At 38.5% G+C, this 23266-nt stretch overlaps 1 protein-coding gene across 1 annotated transcript in view; it reads right to left on the reverse strand.

The window, feature by feature from the left end:
- Window positions 1-23266, reverse strand: part of RAD51C (RAS associated with diabetes protein 51C) — a 174068-nt gene that overhangs the window by 4658 nt on the left and 146144 nt on the right. The window lies entirely within an intron of this gene.

Here is a 23266-nt window from a genome sequence, read left to right on the forward strand (position 1 = left end):
GGAGTGTCAATTCTTTTCTCATCTGTAATTCCCGACCTGGCTACTATTTCAGCTTCATATTTATTCAGTGACAACAAGTCACCACGAGATGAGTAAACAACTATGCCAAGAAAATATCTAAGATAAGAGAGATATATCATTTCAAAGTTATCCTTAAAGATAACTTTGATATCATCAATATATCATATCATCCATGTAATGTAAGAGTATCATGATTCTTGTATAAGAAAACTTAACAAATAACATTGTGTCAGTATAACATGATCTATAACCCAAATTTGTCATAACATTATTAAACCTATCATACCATGCCTTAAGTGCTTGCTTGAGATCATATAAGACCTTTCACAAGTGTAGAACCTTACTATGTGCTACTTCTAAACACGAGGGAGGATCCATATATAGTTCTTTATTTAGATAACCATTTAAAAGACATTTTTCACATCCATTTGGTAAATGAGTCATTTTCTAACAAAGACAATAGCTATAGGAGTTCTAATTGTTGTCATTCTAGCTATTGGAACAAATGTTTCATCGTAATATATTTCATATTCTTGACTATACTAGCCTTTTAAGGTTTCATCACACTTAGTTTTGACTTTATAGACTCATCTACACCCTATAGATTTCTTTCCCGGTGGTAGAGATTAAATCTCCCAAGTTTTTGGTTGTGGAGATTGAATCTCCCAAGTTTTGGATTTCTCTAAGGTTTCTAGTTCTAATTTCATTGCTTTAATCCACTCGGGATGATCTTTGGCCTCTTTATATGATGATTGTTTGAAATAAAAATGTATGGCTATAAGACAAGTTTTATAGTTGGGACTAAATGATTCATATTAAATAAATGTATCAGGGGCCTTAGATATTCTTGAGGATCACCTAACACTTGGTTCTTCTACTTCTTGGTTTTGGGAATATTTTTCAAGAGCACATGGATGTTTCTCATTGTTGTGTCTAGTGTAGACTTGTAATTCATGGCAAGATTCATTAGAACTAGTCAAAGAATCATCATTAGATAAAGCATCACACCCAACTTCAATATCAGAAACATTATCTATATCACATGATTTAGGTTCATGTAACAAATCAAATAGAAAAGAATACTCACAATTCTCCTTAGATTTAACTTTAGCAGATCCATTTTTATGTTGAAGAAAAGTTACATTTCTAGATATATAACGTTTGTCATTTTTAATGTCATAGCATCTATATCTCTTTTGATTTTTCATTGTATCCCAAAAATGTACATGGAATAGCTTTTGAAGAAAGTTTGTCAACCCTATCAATCAAAACATAGCATCTACAACAAAAAAATTTCAATATTTTAAAATGAGTTACTTTAAAGGACTTTTCAACATGAGATGTTCTTTAGGGATGATGAAGGCATTTTATTAATCAAATATACCACCTTAAGGGTGGCTTCGGCCCAAAATCTCTTTGGAACATTATTTGAAACAAGCAAAGTTCAAGTAGTTTCAATAATGTGACTGTTTTCTTTTGGTTAATACATTTTTGTTGAGGGGTTTTAGGGCAAGATCTTTGATGAAAAATATGATTTTAACCTAAATAATTTTTAAACTCATTTTGTAACACCACAAAATCCCGAACTTGTAAACTTTTAGAAAAAATTTGCAACTTTGCAATCAATCATTTTTCAGAGTTTAAAATAGTAGTTTAGCGAAAAACAATGTTTGAAAGAACAAGTCAACAGACTTTGGGCGCATCACAGGCGAACTTTCCTTTACACAATGGATTTACATCCCCATACAATCATTGAAACCACAGATTCAAAACGAGATTTTTGATAATTAAAGTTTATACAAAATGAGGTATTTCAAAAGAAAACCCTTATACAAAATTACAAAACGTGCTCAAGAGCGAATCAACAGAGAGAGTAGGTTCTTGATATCATTGCGCAATCGCCTGCCGCATCAACCTAATTATCACATGTATCCCATAAAACGGGCCAGACTTATGAAAGTCGGGTAGGTGCATAGATATCAAAAGTCGGAACAAAACTAACATATGTGTTATTTCATAACGTAGAGTTTCAGAATAAGTAAAAATAAGCATTGTAATCTTGTTTCGATAATTACTGACATGTGGGTACGCTCACGATAAATATAGAAGCAACTGAGAATGTCTGAGGGTTTATTATTCCATGTATTTTAATATCCCGAACAACTAAGCTGATTCCGCTCCTAAGGAGACGACCAAATGACTGAGAGAATTTTCCAGAGGCTACTTGTTATAGGGAGATGCATCTGAACTTTTGCAAAAGTCATTGAGATCTACCACCTAGGATAATATTTGATAGCCCAATCTCCTAACTCTGATGACCAGGGACACCGAGTCATTGCTACTCAAGGAGCGTAATTGTTAACAACTTGTCCATCGAAGTTTTTGTGTCATCCCATTCTCTCCCTTGACAGAACCAAAGAATAAATAGGTACGTCAGGTCTTATTTTATCTGATAATCCGTTCAATATGCTCTGGTCTTTTAAACCAAATCAAGCATCTTGCCTGTGAAGGCAATCATCTCCATTTATGTGATTTTCTTTTAATCATCGTAAATTGTCGCACTATGAGGTTACCATAAACCTCTAGCTCAATCATCGTTGTACTAACATGTCGTGCATGTCAGATAGTACTACTATGATGAAAAAGATATTAGTTTCTTAGAAAGAAACTTAGACAACATTTGAAAATTTTCAATATCCCGTGTCTTAGGCTGAGAAATATCTGAGACATTTCAGATACAGAAAAGAAGGATATGATGTACGTACCACCGAAGGCTACGTAGTTGAGGCATTTTTGTTATGTTGGTTCAAAGAGAAAACTCAGTTGCGAATATGCAAATGCAAAACACTTGTTTTGCTTTTCCAGACATCGGATAATGCGAGCTTGAAATCTCGCATGTGAAATCTTTTAAAAATCGAGTTTCAGCGAGGATGCACAAATCTGTATCTTTAAATACATACTAGTATAATCTAAAGTAGGCAGGAGTATACAAAACTGCGTACTTTACAATATTATATATGTATATAGAATACATACATATTAAAGCATAATCATGTGTACATTACAGCGCATCAGCAAAGTAAATGACATATAGCAAGACCCGATATGTGAAACCACACATCAAGCTAAATAAATTGCATAAGCGAGGCCCAGTGTACGAAACCATACATCGGACTAAGTAATTTGCGTAAGCAAGAGCCTGTGCACATTATAGCATGGCGGCAAAGTAAATGACATAAAGCAGGACTCGATGTGTGAAACCACACATTGAGCTAAATAAATTACAAAAAACTGGAGTCTGTGCACACTACAGCGCGATGGCAAAGTAAATGACATAATTTAAAATAGACAAGAATATGCAAAACTTCGTCCTTGAGTTAAAAGCATTCCAACATTATTCTCGTATGCAACTTTCCCCTACCTTGGAGATGGTCTAGATCTCTGGCGATTTTGAGTGTAGGTTCTTAAAGGATTGTGCCTCGGTAATCTGTCAGAAATATGAAGTCTCGTCCATTGTGCCAAAATGGTACGCTGCAAATGGTTTTTATAGTACTGTGTTAAGTTCTTAGATTTTGACGAAAGTGGCAACAATCGTGTCACAATGGTCAAACTTGAACCCAGTTCAAACTGATCGGATCAAGCCAGGCTTGGTATAGGTAGAGCCGATCTCGACGGGTAGCCGGGTTGTGCCAAGGAGAACTAAAGGAGCGGGACAACACTCGATTGAGCTGACTTGGTGGAACCGAGTCAAACTCAGCGCACCCGAGCCGGCTCAGGGGAGCTGGACCGAATCAAGCTGAGCCGAGCTCAGCTTGGTTTGGCTTCACTCGGGGCAGCAGCAGCAGTAGCTGCTGCTACTTGGGTGCAAGAGGGGGGTAAGGGCTCGACAGTCAGGCCGAAGGAGAGAAGCGGGAAACAAAAGAAGGGGAGGTACCACGGCAACGCAAGTGTCGTTGTGACCTCTACTACCCCAGGCAAGGATCCTTGCCCGCCCTTGGTGGCGTTGCAGGGTGTTGGAAACCCAAATTCAGCTCAGGTTCACCAGAACCAGCCACCACAGTTGGTGGCTAGTATGCGGAAAGGCAACCTGCAGCCACAGAAGGAGGAAAAAAAAGAAGCGGGGGAGGTGCGGTAGAGAAAAAGGGGGCGACAGGGGAGTGGCCTCAGCCACCCCCTTCCGACCGTCCCACCATAGCAGCAACAACAACCGAGAAGGATTACAGGAGAGGGAACTGGGCACCCCTCTCACCTAACAAGCTAAAGCCACCACCACTGGTGGCTCTGGTTTGTCGGCGAGCTAGCAGGGAAGAAGAGAGGGGCAGGAGGGTGACACCATCGTGCCGAAAAAACAGAGGAACGAGAGAGAGCACTTACCAGCAGAGGTGGGTGGCGCTACGGTTGGGGTGAGCTCTAGCGATCAGATGGGAGTGCAGACAGAAAGACAAGAAAAGAGGGTAAGGGAAAAAAGGGAGATAGGAAGAGAGATACGCAGAGGGGGTCGGGGGGTGTCGGGCCTATTTTTCGGCGAGGGAGAGAGAGACGGGAGGGAGTCTATATGAATTGAGCTTTAATCGAGCTTCACTGAGCTTGATTGCCTGTTCAAGCTCAAATCTTTTATCTATGTCGAGCCTAGACCATTGTTCAAACTTAGCTCATTAAATTTTTTGAATGAGTTCGAGTCAAGCTCAAGCTTGCTCGACTTGTTGTGGACTCCTAATTTTAGGATAAGTATAATCCACGATTGAAATAAAAGAATAAAGAGAAGTAGTGCAACATTCGGATAGAGATGACTCATTAGGAGTCATATGAATGGATATTCCTGAATCAAGTATCCAAGAAATCATACAAAAATTGAAGTAGCAACCACGGCCTCGGATAGAGATGAAGCTTGCCCTTTGAAAAGTGATTGAAGAGCCTCTATCAATTGAGGAGACGTGGATCCAATAGTCTTGTAGCTTTCGCCGACACCATTCTTCTCATCATGGGACGGTCCAACGGAGGCGATAGTCCCTTCATCCTTTCTTCTCTTTGGACAAAAGAGTTTAATGAGTCCATGTTTGTTCCAAAAGTGACAAATAATCTTTTTCTCGCCCTCATATTCATCGGCTTGTTTCCCAGGTTTGTAGACTTGAGTATTGGACCCAATGTTGTTAAAAGCACGCCTCAAGGCGCAAAAGGCATGCCTCGCCTTGAGGCGAGGCCCTTTGTGCCTTGAGGCGCATTTGCCCTGAGGCATACGCCTCGTACGCTTGAGGCGTGCCTCAAGCATGAGGCGTGCACCTCATATTTATCGGGTCAAAGCCTCAATTTGACCCAATTTTAGGGCTAAATAGCCCTCTCGATCTCCCTGCTCTCTCGGTCTCCCTACGTCTATGGCAGATAATAATAATAATAATAAGAAGTAGAAGCCGACAAGTACACTTCCTCGTCTCTCTCTCTTCCATCTCTCTCTCTTTTGTCTCTCTCTCTTCCGTCTCTCTCTCTCTCTCCCTCCTCTCTCTCTTTGTCTGTCTCTCTCTCTCCTCTTTTTTTCGTCTCTCTCTCTTTGTCTTTGTTGAGAGTCTTGTCTCGTCTCGCTCTCTTCCCATTCTTTTTTTTTTTTGAAAGGCAAGTTGGGGTTAGTCAGACCCCTACCAGATATATAACTATACCATTGGGTTTTAACATGCAACACCCCAACACAAGGTGACGTGCACTAGCTGTTCCTAACAGACAAGCAGAGCCCCATTGGTTAGAGATGGATTTTTTTGGCTGCTTTCTAAACATATCCATGCATTGCAATTTTTGTGGGTTCATTTGAAGTTTGAATTTTTTTCATTGACAATCAAAACCTTGTCAAATGATACATATGGCCATCCTATATTTTTTAATTTAAGTATGGTGTCGTAACATTATCTTTTAATTAATCATAAGCTTACTCATATCATAAACATGGCCATTTTGTATGTCACCTTTTAATTCTTCAATTCAAAAGGTATCACAATATAACAATCAAGTTACTTTAATGTTACTTTTACATGTTAATCTCATAATTTTTGGTACTTATTTGATTTTTTTTTATTTCTTGTTGGTTGTTGCTTCTTCAATAAAGCATTTTTTATTTATTTGTAATTTTAAATATTTTTTATAGTTTTTTTTAAGTTTTCAAAAAAAGATTTTGAGGCTTACGCTTTACGCCTCACCTCAATTTTCGGTGGAGTGCCTCGCTTCGCCTCAACGCTTTTCACAACATTGATTGGACCCCAACCAAGACACGACCAATATTGAAGCATCACTTTTGGAGGTTTTCCTCTTTAGTCTATTCTCCTCCAAGCTCAACTCCTCCGATGTTTCTACAATAGAAAGAATACATCATCTATGAAGAAGGGAGGACATTGTTGTCTCAAACTTGGGTCTTAACCTGTTAATGAATTGATAAAAATGTTTTTCCTTGATTTGTTTTCAACAGAATTCTATATCCAAGGGACAACGCCATTATGGCTTAAGTTACTAATGCAAGTTCGTCTCAAAGAAAAGAGAGAGCATTGTAATACTCCCTAATGCCCATGTAAACTTGCTTCATGGTTCTCACTTTATCTTGAAGATTGTAGTTGCACACATTTGCAATATCCTTAAGAGAATACATTGTTAAAAGATTTACCATTGTATATATATATATATATTGTTGAGAATAGGTGGTTTTAAGTTTAAGTCTTCTTAGATTAGAGGTTATTTGAAATTTTAATTTAATGATGGACTTAGATGTAATTTATTCTTTTTGGCCTCTCTCTATTTAACATAGAGAGTAGCCCTAATAACATCTTAACGAGTTTCTTATTGTGCAACCGACTCTCTCTCTCTCTCTCACTCTCTCTACCCAGGTGACTGCGCATCACATCTTCCTTCTATATGGTATCAGAGCCTTCGATCTCGGAAGCGTAATCAATAGGGATTGATCTTCACCAACGAAAAAAAAAAACTTATATTGAAATCAGGTTTGCTGTTCTTTCTGTCATGGAAGATCTGATAACAGATCTGGGATTTGACCCAGATCTGTCATCAGATCTAAGGGAGTAGATGTGGAGCCGTAACCCTTGAGCTCCTCAGTTTGGAGTATTTTTTTTTCTGGCGTGATTTTTTTTTCGTGATTTCCTGCCGTTTGGGAGCAGCAGAAATTTTAATTTCCTGTGTTGTTGCGTGTGATCGAGATTCATTTCATGTGCTATTGCGTGTGATCGAGATATGACTGATTTGTCAGCAGAAATTTTAATTTCCTGTGCTGTTGCGTGTGATCGAGATTCATTTCATGTGTTGTTGCGTGTGATAGAGATATGACTGATTTGTTTAACCGTGCCCTGAAGACCTGATATTCTTATTGGTTGTCGAGCCTTATATGTTTGGAGAGCAGCAGTTGTCGTGATTCCTTTTCTGCGTCTGCATATTATCGTTGGTCGTGATGTGTTTGGGAGCAACAATGGTAGTGATTCCCTGGATTTTAGTTGGTTGTTTTATTTCAGAATATGGATTTCAGCAGTCGTGATTCCTTGCTGTGTCATGGTTTTTTTTAACATGCGTGCTGTGAAAGAAGCATGTTAGTTTCAGTTATCCTTCTGTCGTGGAAAGATCAGGCGTGATTCCCTGCTGCGTTGGAAAATTTCCCTGTTTGTGGGCTGCTGTTTTTTTTTTCTATCGTGGAAACAACAGGTGTGATTCCTTGCTGTGTTGGAAATTCTTCCTATTTGTGGGCTAATGTTCTTTACTGGTTGTCATATTGCCTGATGCGTGATTATAACACTTGCTGTTCAAGTGAGGTAACCTGATTTTTTTTGCTGAAATTGAATTACATCTTCGGTATGGCTGAAACTTCGAAATGTGATTCCAAAATTGAACATATTGGGAAGTATAAGGCTTTTGCCAATCCCTTCTCGTACGGCTCTTCTGTAAGGTTGAATGAAACCAACTATGCCAAGTGGTCCAGAACTTTTATGATGTCGGTATCTGGACATCGTCGAAAACATATTTTGTTGGAAGACGAACCCACATCAATTCAGCAGTTGTTTGGGCCATAGCCCGATATTCTGATTCTGCACTTGACCTAGAAACCACATTTTGTTTCCTACTTCTCCAAGAAATCAAGTTGTCTCCCAGAAACACACAGAATCCTGTGGTAGATTTTCTATCCACTACAGATCCTGCATAGTCAGCATCAGAATAGGCCACTACAGATCCTACATAAGTATATATATATATATATATATATATATATGTATTTTGTATATATATATATATTATTCTTAGACTGTATCTAGGATTTTTGTATTTTATTTTTGCTTTTTAGTTTTTGATTTTTGTTTAAAGGCATTATGGTAGTTGGTCCCTATCTAGCCCTTACCTCTTATATATATGGGTCTTTGTTGTCCCTTGCATTTTGTTATGTATTTTAGCTCAATAAAACATACATTTTTTATGTTGCGTGTGCCTTAGTGCATATTGAGAGTTCTCCTCTTGTGGTTTGTGTTGTGCAATTGCCTTGTAGACATCGTTATTGATCTTTTGTGACATTATTCATTACATACATATCGTGAAGGTAGCTCAATGCTTCATTGGCAAGTTCAAATTTTGCTAAGCTCGAACGCTTGTTTATTTCCGTGTTATCATGACTGTACCGCCCCAAAAATTTAACCTTTTTTTTTTAACTCAACGACAATAATAAGTTCGCTTTGGGTCAAACATCTCAGGCATTCATACCAAAAATCTCATTCCACATGTTTAATAAAGTCTAACATCAAATAAAATTATAAGTTCATTACAAGAGTTTTATAGAATGTGATGGGGTTGTACAGCCACCTGTGAGTGTAGAGAGAGAGAGAGAGAGAGAGAGAGACGGCTGCACAATAGAACTCGTTAATTGAGATTAGGGCTTCTCTCTATATTAAATAGAGAGAGGCAAAAACAGAAAAATTACATCTAAGTCCTTATGAAAATAATATTTCAGAAAACCTCTAATATATGAGAACTTAACCAAAAACCACCTAATCTCAACACTCCCCCTCAAGCTGGAGCATAGATATCAATCATGCTCAGCTTGTCACAACATTTTGAGAAATTTGGTCTAGCAAGAGGTTTTGTAAACATATCTGCAACTTGGTCTTCCGACTTTAGATATTTGGTAGTGATATGACTAGCTTGAATCATATCTCTTACATAGTGGCAGTCAACCTCAATGTGCTTTGTTCTCTCATGAAAGACATGATTGCTCGCTATATATGTTGCAGCCTTGTTATCACACATCATGGTCATAGGAGAGGAAACATTCACCTGAAGATCATAAAGAACAGTACGAACCCACATCAATTCAGCAGCTGTTTGGGCCATAGCCCGATATTCTGATTCTGCACTCGACCTAAAAACCACATTTTGTTTCTTACTTCTCCAAGAAATCAAGTTGTCTCCCAGAAACACACAAAATCCTGTGGTAGATTTTCTATCCACTACAGATCCTGCATAGTCAGCATCAGAATAGGCCACTATCTCCAGAGTTCCACCTTTCCTGAACAGTAACCCCTTTCCAGGAGAGGATTTTAGATATCTGAGAATCATTATGGCTGCATTCCAGTGTACCTCAGTTGGTTTGTCCATGAACTGGCTAACTTTTCTTACTGCTAAAGCAATATCTGGTCTGGTCACAGTTACATATAATAACTTCCCTACTAGGGAGCGATAGCTTTTACTATCAACAGGTTTTGACCCTTCTTCAAACAACTGAACTTTATGGTCCATGGGAATATTTGCTGGTTTAGCTCCCAACATGCCCGTTTCCTTTAATAAGTCAAGAACATACTTCCGCTGAGACAAAACCATCCCTTCACGGCTTCTAGCAACTTCTATACCCAGAAAATACCTGAGTGAACCAAGGTCTTTTGTAACAAAGTGTTTTTGAAGATGAGCCTTTGTCGCTTCAATAGCTTTCACATCATCTCCTGTAAGAATGATGTCATCCACATATACCACCATAACAACTATGCCAGAGCTAGTTTTCTTTATAAAAAGTGTATGATCTGCTGCCGATCTATTAAAGCCAAAACTTGACATCACTTCAAACAATTTTTGAAACCATGCACGAGGACTTTGTTTCAAGCCATAAATCGCCTTTCTCAATCTGCACACCTTCTGACACTCCCCCTCAACCTCAAAACCTGGAGGTTGTTGCATGTAAACGGTCTCAGATAGATCCCCATACAGAAATGCATTTTTCACATCTAATTGACACAAGCTCCAACCATGCTGAACAACTACTGAGAGAACAAGACGGATGGTACCCATCCGTGCCACAGGAGAAAAAGTTTCAAAGAAGTCAATTCCATATGTCTGAGTATACCCTTTCGCGACTAATCTGGCCTTGTACCTGTCAATATAACCATCAGATTTGTACTTTATTGTATATACCCATTTACATCCAACAATGTCAGTATCTGCTGGGGAATCAACTAGATCCCATGTATGCTGAGAGACCAAAGCTGTCATTTCTTCTTGCATAGCCAGCTTCCAGAGATTATCGAGTGCTGCCAGGTGATAGTTCAGAGGAATGGTTTCAGCAGACAAGGCTGAAATAAACGACTTCATTTGATGTCCAATTCTGGCATGGGAGACATAATGAGATATGGGATATAAGGTGCATTTTCTTGTCCCCTTTCGTAGAGCAATAGGCCTGCTATCATCATCCTGAAGATCACTATTGTCAGTAGAACTTACCTCAGGAGAAGAAGAAGATGAAGGCTCTTGCGGACATGGAGCTCTACGCACATATACCAATGGCGGATTATTAAATCTGGAGGAGGATAAAGTTTGGTTCGGTAAGGAGGGCACAGATTCCAAAGGAAAAGGAGGGATAGGTAATGGAAAAGATTCAACTGGATCAACCTGCAACGGATAACCGGAACTAGAGTAATATGGAGAAGATTCCAAGAAAGATACATCCGCACTGACATACTCTCGGCGAGAAATAGGATCATAACATCGATAGCCCTTTTGATTCTTTGGATAACCGATAAATATGCATTTTGTAGCTTGAGCGGCTAATTTATCACGGTCCAGACCAAGTTTGTGTACAAAACAAACACATCCAAATATTTTTGGTGAGAAAGAAAAAAGTGGGGCATCAGGTTTTAGGATATGTAATGGAATTTGATCACCCACAGAAGACGAAGGCATGCGGTTGATCAGATAGCAAGCAGTGGTAATTGCATCACCCCAGTATAAGGCAGGAACATTTGATTGAATCATAATGGTCCTGACAACATCAAGGAGGTGCCTATGTTTTCGCTCAGCCACCCCATTTTGTTGAGATGAATAGGCACAGAAAGTTTGGGGTTGGATGCCATGATCTTGGTAAAATTGTAATAGACCTTTTGATTTAAACTTGAGAGCATTATCAGTGCGAACAATCTTGACAATAGATTCAAACTGAGTTTTTATTTCAAGAATTAGGGATTTGATAAGACTTGGAACTTCAGATCGTTCTTTTATTAAAAATACCCATGATAACTTAGAGAAATCATCAACAATAACAAGATAATAACGACACTGAGTCCTAGTAGGAATCTTACTAGGACCCCATACATCTGCATGAAGAAGTTCAAAAACTTTATTACTAGACTGACTCTGACTCGAAGGGAACGGGCTTCGATGATGCTTGCCCAACTGACATGATTCACACTGAAATGATGTGGTGGAAGGAATCTGAGGAAATACCGACCGAACCTTTGACAATGAAGGATGACCAAGACGACGATGCCACTGAACAAGACTGAATGAATGTTCCACTGCAGCATGAACAAAACCCATTGGATGATGTAGGTAGTAAAGTCCATTTTCTTCATAGCCTCCACCAATCTTCTTCCCCGTCAGCAAATCCTGAAAATGACAACTCATTGGATCAAATATTACTCTACAGTTTTGTTCTTTTATAAGGCAACTAACAGAAAGTAAACTTTGAGGAAAGTTTGGAGCATGAAGAGCATTTTTCAACTGTAATGAGGAGGATATAGAAATATTTCCCTGACCAACAACCGGGGAGGAGCTCCTATCGGCTAATGAGACTCCAAGTTGAGCCTTAATGACCTTTAGATCTGAGAAAACACGTGAATTTCCACACAAATGTCTGGATGCACCAGAATCAATAACCCACTTACTATCATTCGGATGGAGATGATTTCCGGTTGAAAAGGCAACCCCAGCTATAGGAGTGGGGGAACTCAAAGGTCGAAGAGCAATCAACTCATCATATTCCGCACGACTAAGGGTGATACTACTTTCATTTGCAGTGACAGTCTCTGGTGCATTTGTTGCCTCAATAGTAGTAACATTTGCTTTAGGGTTATATGACTTGGATGAAGAAGAGCTTGGCCGACCATGCTTATCCCAGCAACGATCTTCTAAATGTCCAGATTTTCCACAAAATGTACATTGAAGCTTTCCTCTGCCTCCCATACCACGTCCACGTCCTCGTCCTCTGATATTCTGAATATTTCCACGCCCATAACTAGATGGGACAACAAGAGCAGATGACTGAGTCACAGGCTGAGATTGTGGCAGAGAGATCGCAAGTCTACTCAGACGATTGTAAGCATCAGCAAGAGTGGGAACATCTGAACCAGTCAACATTTGAACTTTTGCAACAGAGAAATCTGAAGAAAGACCTGTAAGAAAACGAGCAACCATGGTTTGTTCTTGATGATCCTTTTGCTTCGAGCAACAAAGAGGCCTGTGAGCATTAAGTCTTTCAAACGCAGCTTTGACAGAGGCATAGTACTGGGCCAAGGTCTGATCTCCCTGTTGCAAGTTATATATTTCCTGTTCAACTTGCAGGATCCGACTCACATTCGTTTCTTGTGAGTATGTATCACGAAGATTGTCCCACATTAGTTTGGCTGTATTATAGTAGATCAATCCATCGGCAATATGGGGTTCGACACTATTCATGATCCATGACATAACTATGTCATTATCTTCATCCCAAGTGACATATTTTCCCAATTTTTCAGTGGGTGCATCTTCCAACAAAATATGTTTTCGACGATGTCCAGATACCGACATCATAAAAGTTCTGGACCACCTGGCATAGTTGGTTTCATTCAACCTTACAGAAGAGCCATATGAGAAGGGGTTGGCAAAAGCCTTATACTCCCCAATGTGTTCCAGTTTGGAATCACATTTCGAATTTTCAGCCATACTGAAAAAAAACAGAATACCTTACTTGAACAGCAAGTGTTCAAGAAGATTTTTTTTTCTTCAACTCAGCAGGAAACCACACCTGCTGTTTCCACAGCAAACAACAGCCCACACACGAAATAAAAATCAGTCCAGCAGGAAATCACACCTGCTACTTTCCACGACACAGAAACTTAAGCTACCATGTTTCCAAACAAAAAACGACATAGCAGCCACATTCTAAAATAAACCAATCCACTGAAGCAACTAAATTTCAGTTGCTGTTGATAGCACAAAAATCACGAACATTGAAAAGGCCCAAACACATCACGATAAATGAGAGACTGCAGTTGCAAACCAAAGTATTCACTACACTTGCTGTTCTCCAACATATAATGCACGACATCCAGTAAGTATCACAAGTAATCAGCATTCACAACAACACAGAAAAAAGAAGATGCATTCACGACAGAATTCTGATAACACACAATCAGCATAGGCGAGAACCCAGCAATCACGGCAACACAAGAAAAAATAATTTCTGCTATTCCCAAACAGCAGGAACACACCTCGACAAGGACTTCAACGCTCACGGCAACACAAAAAAAATCTGTAACAGCAGGAACACACCTCGACAACTCACGAACAACAAAAAAATATCACGTCATAGTAGAAACCAGTTCTCGGCAACACTCAGTCGCAGTGGATCTTCTCCTTAGATCTGACGACAGATCTGGGTAACATCCCAGATCTGTGATCAGATCTTCCCCAGTCAACCCCACCGAACCTGATTTTTAAAAAGCCGTAGGGTTGTTGCTCCTCTTTGATGGAGAAAAAAAAATCAATCCCTGTTGATGAAGATCATGCTCCCACGATCGAAGGCTTTGATACCATGTAGAATGTGATGGGGTTGTACAGCCACCTGTGAGTGTAGAGAGAGAGAGAGAGAGAGAGAGAGAGAGAGAGACGGCTGCACAATAGAACTCGTTAATTGAGATTAGGGCTTCTCTCTATATTAAATAGAGAGAGGCAAAAACAGAAAAATTACATCTAAGTCCTTATGAAAATAATATTTCAGAAAACCTCTAATATATGAGAACTTAACCAAAAACCACCTATTCTCAACAAGTTTAAATGAAAATAATTAAACTATTTAAAAGTTATCTCGAGAATATCAAAAATTCATGCATCAAGGCCACTATAGCATCCCACAATCGCTCCACACTGTTTATTCCTCACCTAACATGTTTAAATAGTAGGGTCAGACTACAACCAGTCTGAACGGTATGATTACCATGTCTATGCATGTGTACAAAGTACCAAGGATGTACAATTCTATGTATATCAGCATATAAAAGACAATTTCATATCATGACATGACTAGATGAATATCACTTGATACAATTAATTTCATAAGTCACATTCAAGACACATAAATAATCATAGATCACCATAAGCATTTTTTGGCACAGTACAACACGAGTTCCACATGAGATAAAATGCACAAAATGTAATAATTGTGTTTCTCTATTTATTATCCTACGAATACTCGCAGAAAGAGGCAGTCGTAATAAAAGAGACCACTCAGGGGTTTATTATGCTATGTATTTTGTTAACCCGAGTGATTAACCAAAACTAAAATTCAAAGAGAGCGGTATAATAACTGAGAGAAACTCTCAAAGGCCAAACAAAATAGGATGCACCCCTAACTTCTGCAGAAGAACTTGGATTTAAACCTAAAAAAAATTGGTAATCCAGCTCCCTAACTCCGAGGACTGGAGACCAACGAGTCATTGCCAGTCGAAGCATGATAAGACATTTTTCCCCGGAGTTTTGTACCACTTACCCTCTCTAAAGTAAACCCAAGTCTAAATGGGTTATTTATTTTATTAATTTCATTATCAGGAGTTTTATTACCTGATCCCACTGGTGCCCAACATGTATTGTATCCAATGGCTCAATGGTCCAAGTACCCACATAGGAAATGAACCATACTGCCGTAGTGGCATGAGCCCAAAGATTCTCACCCCAGGTAGGGCATCAAGTTTCTATTTATTTAGGTAAACCCATTCAGCATGCTCTGATACCTTTAAACCAATCAAGCAACAAGCGCCCCGGTGCCTTTAAACCACTTAGAAATTAATTTAGGTTATATGTGCATGCATATTAATTTTATAAAATTTTAGGTGTATATGCCATACCCTACGATCTTTTTTATTTACATGCCCAGTCCCGGGCAACCCATGTGCATGCATTAATGCATTTTAACACCATCACAACCAATGCACACATAACGACATAGCACATACTCATATAGCACTACGATGGTTCACCTAAACCGCAAGCTCACATATGAGCCCTCATCTGCTTACCCTATCATACTTGGTCATAAAAGAAAGTCTGGTTCATCGAACATGACCCCGCATACTCCGCAACACTTTCAAGTTGAACGTGTACACGTAAGCATAAAGAGCAAAAAATTCAAATCTCATGAGCATCTCAAGCATATCCTAGTTAAACTTCAAATTCAATTGGTTTGTCATATCATGCTTAATGCAACTAAGATTCAATGAGTAATAAAAGCAAACCCCAATAAAATTTCAAATTGGATAGGTCTGTCATAACATGCAAAAAGTAAATCCAGATTTGATATGCCTGTCATACACATCTGTTAACGACACAAACACATAGATAAGCCTAATTCTGATTATTCATATTATCGGTTCAGGTTGTATCTAATTTCTAAGGCTGATTGCGATGATTTAAAACAATTTCTCAATCAGTAAGAGAGATATCGAGTTCAGTCCTATTATGACAGAAAAATAGGTTTAAAGGCATTAACAGATTCATGTGTGTGTCATCTATACATATACATATAGATATATCTATATGTGTAAATATACACCGTAGATTCTATTTTCGCTTAACTATACTGATTCAACACAAGGTCTTTCACAACCCGATAAGTACCGCGTTTACGTCCCATCAAGACAGAAAAATCAAACTTATACATGAGTAGATTCATGTGAAACGAAAATCTGTCTTTAACTAGATGGCATGGATAGAAACAAACGCCTAAACAACCATCTGCATCTATGTTCATATGCCTGCTTAGACTGTGACCAATTAGAGCATCATTTCCCATTGTATTCTCTTATGCCATCGGATCCTTAACATAACACAACAGGTCTAGGGAATTAAGAAGTTACAAAGAACGGTTGATTACAGGTGGTCAGTCCAAACACCAGATGACCAATTCAAACAAGGGATTATTGGTTCACACAGTAGTTATTAGCCTTGAGCATCCGAAAGAAAAAGTTTTAAAACAAGCATGAATGAATATTACTAATAGCTATCTAATATTGAAGTGAAAGTTCGATAGTAAATTGACGCAGAATCACAACAGAAAGTAAATGTCATCATAATGGAACCGACAGGTATGAGGCCCTCATTAACCATCCAGACTTTTGCCAGAATTGACAGAATATCACATCCTAGATTTGTTTGATTGCTGGTATGTATCGTGTAAATCCTGTGTACATATTTGCAGAAGCAAACACCCATAGTTCAATTAAACATATTAGAAAAGAGGAAAAGAAAAAAGACATGTTTCATGTTCTTTAGCAAGAATAATCAGGTCAACTGTGTTATAATTCTGAGGTACACCCCCTGGTTCTTAATAACATAAAAGTCCCCTTCAAATCTCCAATTGTCACCAAAAGTAAAATCATTTAATGATTGATATTGGCACATGATTTCTGTAGAATAATACTAAGAGAACTTTTTTTTTCCTCAGATCTAATAAAACAAATACCAACCAAAATCCAAGTGGCTGAATAACACCGTTAACCAGAACCACTATGCCAGGCTTTCAAAATGTAACACAAAGAGGAACTTCCTAAGTTTTTTAACAGCCAAGTTCCATCCCAGAACCTGTCATACCAGAGAATTCTGATAACAACCTGCTGGGCTTCAGATTGACCCAAAACATTTATAGGCTTGTTTTTGGTTGCAGGTATGAATCGTTCATATATACCATGACAACCTTGGAACATTGAACACAGCAAAGGCATAGGGATCCTACCTCCGCGTTGAAACGAGGACACCCAATAACATTGGATCCACGGAATTGTTGGTTGTTCCCTCCTTGTGACAGCAGCACCCTTCCTGGACAATCTCCTCAGAGTCGTGTAGGAGAGAGAGAGAGAGAGAGAGAGAGAGAGAGAGAGAGAGAAATGGATTCACGGGAGAGGGAGAGCTGAAACCACGAGAGAGGGATATATGGGGTTACGAGAGGAAGAGAGAGAGATCGTGAGAGAGGGATGGGATCTAGTGAGAGGGAGAAAAGGAGATCGTGTGAGAGAGGGAGTTAGAGAGGGATGGGATCAAGTGAGGGAGGAGAAGTTAAAAGGGGGAAATCATAACTTTCAGCCCACTAAACCCCTAATTAATAGGTTTCCCCTTTGTTTTTTTCTTTTTTATTTAAAAAGGTATCTAAGTTAATACAAAATTGGGGTGGTTAGGATTTCTCTGGCCCCATATATGTCTGAAGTGCAACTATGTCTATCCTGGACAGCCATGCCCCCGAGACACTGGAGGTTGTCTATATTCCGAGAAGATGGGCCATTACGTTCGAAATTGTCGCAAGAAGACAACAGATTGGCAGAAATGAATTGCAGTCAAAGGTAAGCAACAACAACAACCTCAACAGCAACCACAAAGAGAAGTGTCTGGCCGCGTCTATTCCGCCACGACCGAACAAGTAGAGGATAGCGAATAGAAACTCTTATAGTTATAAGTTAAGGCTTTTGTGATTCTGTATGAATTTTTACCATGAAAAAAATTCATCAATGAAATCACGCATATATTCTGTTCAGACCGACTTTTAGCTCAAAACTTCTCTCAAAAACTCATTATGAGTTATCCTGATCACTTTAAGAGCGTATATGTTTGGGATCACATACACATGTTGTGTATCCTCATCAACACCGAATAACTTAGACTACGATCTTTGCAAATAACCTCTAAAGAAAATTTCGCGGACAAAATTATTTTTAAAGAGGGTAGGACGTAAAACCCGGTTTAAAAAAAAGGTTCAGACCCAGGTCAGATCCGGATTCAACCTGGATCCGGACCCGATTTGCACCCCCGTGTTTTCTATTTAAACACGGGGGGGGGGGGGGGGCTTTTACACAAAAGGGAACCCCGACCCTCTCTCTGTCCTCCTACTCGTTTCCCAAGTCTGCGAACCTCGCCTGCCGAAGAACCACCTTCGTCGGCAACCCTACACTAGCGACCTCCCTCCCCTACGCCGACGACTCCCCATCTGGTGACCTCTAGGTACGCCTCTGTCTCTCCGTCTTTTTCTTCTTCTTCTCTCCCTTTTTCCGGCCACCTGACGCCGATAACCACCCCTCCCGCAGTCGTTCTCTTCTCTCTCCTACCTGTCTCCTTGTTCCGATCGGTAGGCAGGGTCGCCCCTGCCTGTCTTTCTTTTTTCGGCCGGCAGGCAGGGGCGATGCCCTTGCCTGTTTCTCTTTTTTTTCGGCTGGTAGGCAGGGGCGATCTGTCTCCTTTTTCCGGCCGGCAAGCAGAGGCAGTGCCCCTGCCCGTCCTTCTATCTTCTGGGGTAGCGCCGGCACCCTCTCCCATCCCCTGTCAGGTTGTTAGGGTAGGACTGCGCTCCTGCCCCTTCCTCTACTTTGAACGGGCCAATAGGCAGAGGCTGTTGAACCTAGTCAGCCCGTTGTTCGGCTGGGTAGGTTTAGAAAATGAATCTGGGCAGAATTAAAAAATAGACATGTTCAGATTTGTGTATGTTACAAGTTCAAATTCGTACATGGTAAATATGTTGATTTGCACGGGCTAAATAGTAAGATTTTGTACTTGTTACAAGTGTAGTTTTTGACATGTTAAATGATTAGATATATATGTGCGTCGAATGTCCAGATTTACATATATGGGCAGACTTACATGTATAGTCAGATTTACATATTCATGATGTACGCTTGTTGAATGCTCATGATTATGCTCAAATTTAATGTGCTAAACGTTCTTGGTTATATTCTGATTTATTATGCCAAATGTTCATGTTTATGGCCAAAATTATGTATGTTAAGAGTTCAGATTTTTACACATGACAATTGTTTAGATTTATACATGTGTAATATTTAGATTAGAGTGTCTGTTGATGTCCAGATTAAGTATTTGTGTGGTTGGACTGTTATGGGTAGCTGCATATGAGCATTTGAATATTTCTATATGACTACCAATGTTGTCCTGTGTGCAGAAAGCATGGTTTGGACTCGGTGGGTATGTGCATTGTACCCCGAGCTTGCCTGAAATGGCCAAAAAATTTTGTTGATGTATGATTATAATATTTTAATGCGATGTTTACTTACATATGCATGTAGTGGGCATATGCAAATCCTGAAATTATGTTGTTATGCATATGCATATTTGCATGATGTTTATATAGTGGGCATAAGAGGATTCATGTAAAGAAACATGTATTTTGCATGATCACGTGAACACATGCATATGAAAATTGTTTCACATATGCATTTGAAAGCATGTGAAATTAATGCATAAGTGGCATGTTCGTTATAGTTTTTGTATTAGATGCATTTGGTGGTCAAAAGTAGATCATCGTAGGCCGTGTGGGCCTTGAGCAGGTGTTGCGCCATGTTTAGTTTTTCTTATGCATCGCAAAAATCCAGTTAATGTTTATTGAACTAATTGCATTGTTTCATGTTGCCACGAGTTGTGGTCCCGTGATGAGTTTCGCATGTTAATTTGCAAAACGTATGTTGATTTGCAAAATAAAGAACTGAAATAAATCATTCTTTTAATAAAAAGATAAAAAGAAGAGAACAGTGTAATTCACGTTTTTCTTAGATGTCCCTTCTTTATTGTGAGAATCTTGGATTGCGATTTTGGAAAACCATGAGGATACTAAAACTCCGTGTGCGTTTTTGTGCCCCTGAACCCAACTAAGTAGTTCACCTCTCAGCCACGGTTTTAAGGAGTTTCCACCACTTTGCCTGGGAGTAGTGTGTAGACATAACTGTTGTTATTGATAGTAGATGTTGATTTCTCTAATATCCCGGCATTAGATGTTGATTTTTAATGTTTCGATGGATGATGTTGATTTCTGATATCAGTCGAGGGCTAAGTATGGGACCCAGTAATAAAATACCAATTGTGTGCTAAGCTACAACTGAGAACCTAACTTGACCTCAAAAATTTGTTTACCCATTTTGAGTATTCGCAGACAATGGTAATAAAAACAAGAACAAAAAATTAAATTATTCATGCATGTGCATTGATATCATGCATATTCTTGTTATACATTAAATCATGCATATTTACCTACTTTATTGTGTTATATTAGTGATTGCATGATCATCGTTCTCTAATGCATGATAAATGTTCTCTATTGTTTCAAAAGTGTTCCCTATTGTATGAATGATTAATTGAATTATGAATTTCTTGTAATTATAGCCCTCTAAAATATTGCATGAATCTTATTTATATTCTTATACTTATTTGATTCATTAGAAAGACTCATACACATGATCTTTAATTCTGACACCCTTACTTTTATGTTTTTCACAGCCTCTAAGACCCACTAAGAGGATCTGCTACTACGAGGACCTACGAGGGCTACATGACTGCTTGACAGTTTCACTTAGAGACAGAGAGGCTCCACTTTTTTGTTTATTTATATTTATTTACATATTGTTCTCGGACTCTATGATTTTAATTAATGAAGTTGGTTTGGTTTCGTTGACGGTAACGTAAGATCTTTTATTGTTGTGGATTGGTTATGACTGTAAAGGCCCGGTCTCTGGGAATGTTTTCACAAATATTTTAAAAAAAAATTACTTTTTTTATAGGTATGAGTTGGGGTCGTTACACTTCCCATTTGGGAGTCCACCCTCTTTCCAATTTTTTTGAAATTCTATATTTATTGACTTTTTCCAACTCTTACCTTCTTAAAAAAAATCTTACCTTTTTACTCTCTTTACCTCATGCCCATATTGGACTCTTCTAGAGGCTCACCATTTGGTAACCTCAAAAATTCGGAATTTATTTATTTTTATAATAAAATAATTAATTAATAATTACCCAAAAAATTCTAGAGGGTACCTTATCCCTTTGGGACTCTTTAACATTAAATATCTTCAATTAAACCTTTATTCTAATTTTAAAACTTTAATTTCATTGGATCTAGATCCGAATCTGGATTCAAGATCAAAATCCATATCCAAAATCCATTTGGATTTTAAGCTGGATCAGATTCTACTTAATATGGGTCTTGGACTAAGTCCAAATCCATATTAATTTGGACCATATGAATCGGATCCAGTCTGATACAAATCCGGACCCAGCCCGTCAAGGCGGCCCTTTTTTGAAAAAAAATGATTTTTGGGCAAACCGTAACCCAAATTCGAAAAAGTAAAATACCGTTGAACTCAAAATTCTGAGGCGCACCCAACGGTATATACTTCGAATTCTGCCTCCAAAATTTGCCTGAATTTAACCCAAATTTCGCTCAAATTTTATTTGAATTTAAATGTTAAAAATCAAACTTTTTATTACCTTTTAGTTGGCTCATTTAGACCTTGTTGATGAGAACTGGGCTAAGCCCAGACTCAAATAACATATTCCTTATATCAAGGGTTTTCCTATGTTGCTACAACACTTGGCCAAATTTCAGAAATCTCAAAATTTAACTAAGTATAAAAATGCACGATATTACAATGGGAATACATGTGTGAATTGCATTTATGAGAATCCAGTGAGGACTGGATTAACAGTTAAAGGAGGCCTAATTGAACTTATGCATGCTTGAGCAAGAATTGATGGTTATGTTTGTGCCCGAATTTGTGGCTATTGACTTTGTGAGTGCTTAGGCATGAATGACGAGAATTAACTAAATAAAATAAAATGTGCATTAATTCTCTTAGGGCTTATACAGAGAGGGTAAGTGATACTCTAAGCTCCATGAGATTGCTTTATAGCACAAAAGGTTGTTTTCCCCAGCCACAGAGAGAGAAGACTGGGCTACCACTGCAACCACGGGGTGGTAGATAAGTACTTCAATTGAACAAATTCTGATAATATCAGGTTGACGGGTTGGAGACTCTCTCAACAAAGGTTGCCCCACGCCTCAGAACAGGTGAAGATATACACGACTAGATTTAATACGTCAGAAATTGATTGAAGATACACTCTAGGTTGTTGTCTCTGATGAGGTGAGGATCTATTTAGTACCCACAAAAGTTTGTGATAGAGAAACAATTTTGTGTTGTACATGTAGTTAAAGCATTGCATACATCATCTAAGGAAGATAATAATAAAGATAAGAAGCTACTCATGCATAAAAGAGATGTTTCAATTGTTCCAGTAAGTTCATGCATCGATTAATTGTTCATGCATAAATATGATATAAGTATAGATTGTGAATTATTGAATGTTATGTAAATGATATTCCTTAGATGTATATGTGTTAGTTATCTAATTTTATCTAGTTCTGATTAATGCATATCATAGTCAAGTTATTAAGTATCTAGAATTACTTGATGATATTTTAGTCTAAATACTATTTGTGTAAAATCATTCTATACTTTGGGAACGTTCTCACTGAAAAAAAATTAACATTTTAGGTGATGAGGCTTGATTGGGTGATTTCTTTTTTAACTTGAGAGGTTGGACCTTGCCTTGGGATGCTATGGGGTTTTGGCTTATTGGTTTCGAACCTGCCCATTATGAATAATTTTATTTAACTCAGTGTGAAGGATGATTTTTTTTTAAATTGATGAAATTTATTGGAATAGTTGGTGGTTTGGTATTATGTCTGTAGGATTCCCCATTTCATGTTTCTGCTATTGGTTTTTAAAAAAAATTTACTCTAAAAAAATTGAGTTATAAATCGGGGGCATTACAATCCTTTCCCTCTCGTGATATTTCATAATTGACACTTACATTACATAGTAGGAATCATCGAGTTTGTCAAGAATCACAGCAACAGTCTGCTTGTTCTTCATGGTGA

This window comes from Nuphar pumila, chromosome 11, assembly GCF_984573655.1.
Source record: "Nuphar pumila chromosome 11, dmNupPumi1.hap1.1, whole genome shotgun sequence".
Taxonomy (NCBI): Eukaryota; Viridiplantae; Streptophyta; class Magnoliopsida; order Nymphaeales; family Nymphaeaceae; genus Nuphar; species Nuphar pumila.